This window comes from Pteropus vampyrus, unplaced genomic scaffold, assembly GCF_000151845.1.
Source record: "Pteropus vampyrus isolate Shadow unplaced genomic scaffold, Pvam_2.0 Scaffold11, whole genome shotgun sequence".
Taxonomy (NCBI): Eukaryota; Metazoa; Chordata; class Mammalia; order Chiroptera; family Pteropodidae; genus Pteropus; species Pteropus vampyrus.
The window spans coordinates 17,028,801-17,035,086 of NW_011888792.1; the positions used below are offsets into that span (position 1 = coordinate 17,028,801).

General features: G+C 30.7%; 1 pseudogene; it reads right to left on the reverse strand.

Annotated features, from left to right (window-relative positions):
* Positions 1-4,171: 4,171 nt before the first annotated feature.
* LOC111731975 lies at positions 4,172-4,290 on the reverse strand (annotated as a pseudogene).
* Positions 4,291-6,286: the final 1,996 nt, after the last annotated feature.

The following is a 6,286-nucleotide window of genomic DNA, read 5'->3' on the forward strand; positions in this document are numbered from 1 at the left end:
ATATGGTTTTTATCACCTACATTAGCTGACACATTTTAGTTTTCTGAAAATAAATTTTCAAACTTGATTTTTCATAAAATATTCAGAACTTTTATTTTTCATTTAAATTATCTCAACTGTGGCACTATTTTAAAATATAAGATTTGTAGCCAATTTTTATTCAAAAATAGCTCAGGAAACTAACTCAGGCCATAAAAGCCTTGGTTGATGCCTTCTTTTTGACGTTGACCTTGGAACTCAGGCACAACTTGTATTTTTATTGATTGTCAAGCATGGAGTCATTCGATATACATTTGAGGTTTTGTCATTGGGATATTTAAAGTTACTGGCAAACTGACAATCTAGTATGGCAGAATTTGGACTTGATAAAAATTAAAGGTAAATTAGTGTATCTATTGATAGTATCATTATTAATTGTCTTCTCAAAGTAAGATATGTCAGAGTAGTCAAAGAGTATAGTTAGAGTATCACCTTTATGCTATAAAGAGGCTGGCTAATAAACAATAGCCAGGCTGGGTTCAATGTGAAAAGTTTGAAATAAAGTGGGCTAGAAAAAAGAGGAACATCCCTCAAATTGGAAAAAAAAAAAATTCTCATTTATCTCATCACTAAAGAGGATGCCCAGGAACCAGCGGGACTCGTTAATTTTGATGAAATCACATTCCCTACTTAAGAGAAAGGCTGGACCCCTATTATTCATTAGAATTTAATTTTTAATAGTACACTAAGCAAAAATTAGCATTAAGGGACTTATAAGGGTTGATGGTCTAAGCTACATCCCAGCTCCTCAGATTAATTTAGAGAGCATGTAGACTCGAGTCACTAACAACACCAGAATGCTGCTAAGGGAGAAGACTTCTGGGGTTTGGGATGTAAATGCTGCTTTACAGATTACTCCAGAGACAATTGCTACCTGTTATTGAGTTGTGGTTTGAAAGAGTTTCATTATGAAAAGACATCAAATAATCTTAAAAACTAGGAACAGTTTGTCACATCTTGAGTACTGGAGAGAAATTTTTGAATAAAGAAACTCAACAGAGGCCATTGATGGAATGGAAATAGCATGTTTAATAGCATACTAGTATTAATAGCAGCTCCGTTCATAATTACCCCAAATTGAGAATGATCCAAATGTCCTGAAAAGTTGAATGGATAAACAAACAGAAGAATATCCCTACTATGGAATACTTCTCAGCAATAGAAAAGAACAAAATATTCGCACAAGGAACAACTTGGGTCAATTTCAAAGATACTATGCTGAGTGAGAGAAGCCAGCTTCAAAAGGTTCCATATATATGATTCCATTAATATGGTATTCTGGGAAAGACAAAAACTATAGTGTTAGTTGCCAGAGGTAGGAATGGGAGTAGGTATGTCAAGAAGGGGCAACATGAGGCAGTTTTCGGGGGTAATACAACATTCTGTATCCTGACAGTGATAGTGGTTACATAAATCTATACTTACATTAAAACCCATAGAGGTATACACCAAAAAAGATTCCATTTTAATTCACGTTTATATAAAAATAATATTGATCCCAGTAGTTTTCTGGGCATTATGTGTCTTATTATTTTGTATAAAATACTGCAGAAATGCTTTAAAGTAATTAAAAGATACCTGAGAAGTCTGCTGCAAGGAGATATTGCCTGAGATCAGAAAGCGAACTAGTTAGAAAAGAATTAGTTAGCATGCCTTCTCTCTTCCAGAATTCCCAAGTAAATGGAATGACTGTTCAGATTACCTTGTAAACATGTCACCAAACAAATATCTGGGAGTGCACATAAATGATATTTACTAACAGAAAAATAATAGGAAATCTTTTTCATGAAATGTCACTGGCAGAATTCATAGGAAATGTATTGACTAGTGAGGAATGTTGGCTAGAGACTTTCATGCAAGTAGACTGTTTAGTAAGATAATGACAGAGGGATGTTCCATAACTAAAACATCTCTCTCTGTGAAGGAAATATTCTGATGTATTGCTTAAATATAGCATGTTAAATCTGATCCAAAATGCATTGTAATGAATCTTTAGGTGCTTTGTTAATAGTCTTGGACTTCTTTCTCATAAAAAGAATGCTTTACAAGCCTCAAGATGGCCTGTATATTTTGAAATATTAATAAAGTTTGGTACTGGCTAATATTTATGATTCAGGTAATTTTGGTTTGGTGACTCAATACTTTGTTGTCCCAAACTATGAAAAATCCTCCACCAAATAGTTTTGCTATTTTGTTTTGTTTGCTCTTAATTGAGGTTTAATTATACAGAGTAGAATGCACAAGTTTCAAGTGTACTTTTAAAAAATGTACATACTCACATAAGGACTACCTAAGGATAGAATATTTTTATCTGCCTAAAAAGTTCCCTCCTAACTATTTAGATTTAATTTGCATTTCACTTATAATGAGCAATATTGAGCACTTTTTAATAATTGCAAAGCAATTTGCTTTTATTTTGAATTGTTGATTCATTTCTTTCCCTTTTTTCTATTGTGTTAGTATTTCTTCATTTCAAATTTTGGAGATCTTTATATATTAATGATATTGATCTTTTGTTATTTTATTTTTCTCAGTGTTTTAACATCTTTTACTTATGGTATTATTTTTTATGTAGTTTTTATTATGTTGTAAGTTTATTTATGTTTTCAGTTACTGACGGGGGCTTGGTCATAGTAATAAAAGATTTCTCAGCTCTTCTCATAAATATTTTCTTTTTCAAATTTTGCATAATTTTCCATTTAAATATTTGATCAATTCGCATTCCAAAATGTGTTAGTTATCTTAGGTATTTATACTAGGATATTCAATTGACATATAGAAGGTATATACATTGCATTTATCACGAAAACTTAATTTTCTACTCCTGAGCAAAATGTCCTTGAGTTTTTATAATGAAAATGAGTAATAGGAAAACTTTTTGCTTACAATTAAAATCGACTCTAGAGTAATCCATGGGGCCTTTGAGATTATATATGATATAATCAGTTCGAACAAAATTCCCACACTGCTCCCAACATTGACTGAAGAACATAAGCTTCAATGTACTTTTCTAATGATGTGAAAATATTAATTCAAAAGGATCATATTCCACTGTCAAAAATATTACATAATTCTTCCTTTATTGTGTCAAAGATTATTTCCCTGCAGTTCATCTTTTGATCCTTGTTTTTGTTTATACATAATATTATAAAAATAATCCTACCATTTAAGTGACTAACAAAAATTTGAAGTCAGAAAGTAAATATTTCATAATGTTCTCTTTGTTAAGGTCATCTTTCTCAATTAACACATTGACTTCGCAAATGATATTATTTCTAGTTCCTCATCATCCTGATTATTCTAACCTTGGATATTTAGTTTACCAATGTGTCTCTTTTAATATGTTGTTATATCTAAGCTAATTCAGTGTAATTATTACTTTTACTGCACTTTTATTAATTAACATTGCTTAAAGTTTATTTGCATTTTTTTATACTGTGGCCTTTCTGTTGTACCTAATTTACTTTGTTATTTCTTGATGGATTATAGCCTATTCAGAACTTCCACATTATGCTTTTGAAAATATATGCATGACTTTTAATTATCTAGCAAACTTATTTAAACAATTTATTGGTTTATGTGTGCTAAAGTATGATCCCCTATGCTCTATGCTCCAATCGCAGGGCTTTAGCTCCTTTTTATAAAATTGTTAGCAGCTTTAATAAATGTACTCCTCTTGAATCAAAATCTGATCTTTATTCAAATGCATAATATAATGTCTACCTTTGGAACACCACAGAATAATTCTGCTATTTTTCCATATTACTATCCATTAAATATTTAAAATTTCCTCTCAAGATATAATTTGAATATAAAGCATTAAAATTAGATAAAATATTAGGCTAAAACTTACTAAGAATCTTAGTTTTCTACTTCCCTCAGAAGTAGATGCTTGTCATGGTACTATATTCTAATTTCATACCATCTTATGTTGTGCTCATATGTTTATACTTATTTATAGTTTACCAAGTAATTTTAACTGTCTCTATAATCACCAATTAGCAGTTGAGATAAATAGTTTTATGTTCATGACACTTTGCTTAACACATCTGGAAATAACTCTATTTTCTATCTATAGTCTTCTAAATATTAGCCTATTTGTTAATTATCTTTTATTTATTTATTTTTTTTATGCCTACAGCTCCTGATCTTCCTAGGTGGTCTCACATCTAAGTACTAACCGGGCCCGACCCTGCTTAGCTTCGGAGATCAGACGGGATCAGGCTTGTATAAGGTAGCATGGCCGTAGACTCTTTTAATTTTTCTGATATAAGAATATCTTATACATATCCAGAGCAGTGATCACTGGTATAATTTTTCTTTGATTTATAGCTACACAGAATACATTTATAGACATTAAAGATCAACAATGCCTCTATAAGTATGAGCTACAGATGAATGGTATGTTATAAGGAATTTGTGTTCAAGAAAATAACCGTGCATGAATACTTTCATTTTAGCTAGACAGCTTTAATTAAAATGAGTCTTCTCTTTAGCTAATTTTTATCTAGTTTGCTAAGTAAGTGGCAGCATCTTTAGCTGGAATTTGGATTACTAATAAATTGATAACATTCTCTTCTATGTTTAAGGTTTGAAATATCCAAAGACTGGTATTTAAATTAATAAAAAGTCTTAATTCAATAAAGGGGCTTAGAAAGGAAGTTATATCATATTAGTTAGTATAAGGAATTAGATGAAGAATGACAGTTTTAGAAAATTAAAGGAAAATCAAATCTACTTATAAGATAATTAAGAGGACAAAGCTGGAATTTATTTTAAAAAGCATAGAAGTCTTGCCTACAATGATAGAAACAAACAACCTTTACAGTCCAGCAGAATATCTAATTCTGTTGGAACAATGAAAATGCAATATAGTTGACCCTTGAACAATGCAGGGATTAGGAGTGCCAGGATACTCATGGTTAAAGGTTACACCAAGAGTATGCCTAAACATGGAATATAAAACATTCTCCTCTGTACAATATAGATGATTCAATCCAGATGATTAAAAAGCCTCTGACATATAAACAAACTGCTATGGTTTGAATATCAAAAAAATTATATTTTGAAATCATAACCCCAAAGATGAAGATGATATTAGGAGGTGGGGTCTTTGGGAGGTGTTTAGTTTATAGGGATGGAAACTTCATGAATGAGATTAGTATTCACATGAAAGGGACTGCACAGAGATCATTAGCCCTTTCTACCATGTGAGGACAGAGCAAGATGCCACTTACTATCAACCAGGAAGACAGCCCTCACCATAACTACCATGCTGCTGCCATGATTCTGAATATCCCAAGCTCCAGAACTGTGAGAAATAAATTTGTTATTTTTAAGCCACCTAATCTGTGTTATTTAGTTAAATAAGCCCCAACCAGACTAAGAAACACACTCTCTGCAATTTCAGATAATGAGAATTTTTCCAGTCACATAGCAGAATAAAAAAAAAAAATGTGGAGAATAAACATCTATTGAAACTTTAATATTATTTCAAAAATAATACTTTTCCAATTTTAATTCTGAATTGTTAAGAATGTGTGCATACCTGTGTGTGCGCATAAAGTATGCTAAAATATTCCCCCTGAATTTACAATAGAACTTCTATATTGAATTGATTAGCATGCATCCTTCACAGTTCTTATGCTGGATAGATATTGTAGATGAAATACCAGGTATTATCGAAACCCAAAAATACTAGGTGAACTTTTGCCTTTTTGTGGTCAGGAGAGCTACCTTCTGTGCTGGATTTCATTAAATAGCTCTGAGGACTTGAATAAATCATTTAATCTAATTGGGCCATAATTTCACACTATAAAATAAAATGTTTCAATAATTTCCTGCAATTCTAAAATTCTACATTTTATGATATATCTCTTGTGTAATGGTAACAATCTTAATTTAATCCAGAGAGTTATGAAAAGTCATTGTACCTAAAATGCCATATTCATTATATTTTTAGGTTACAAAAAGAAGTACTCTTAAAATTTACCATAAATGTATTCTTAAATATTTTATTATAATGAATCAATGAGCTTATTAAATTGTGTAAAGGTATATACTCGTTTTCTTAAATTCTTTAGACAAATCAAATATATTAATTTCAAAAGTTTTCTTTTATTCCAAACTCTTTCTTAATCCACTGAATCTCATTCTCATCTGTCTAATAGAAGTTATAAAAGTTAAAAAATCCCTCTTTGTTAAAATAGAGTCAAATAATTTACAAAAAATAACAAAAATAAAATCT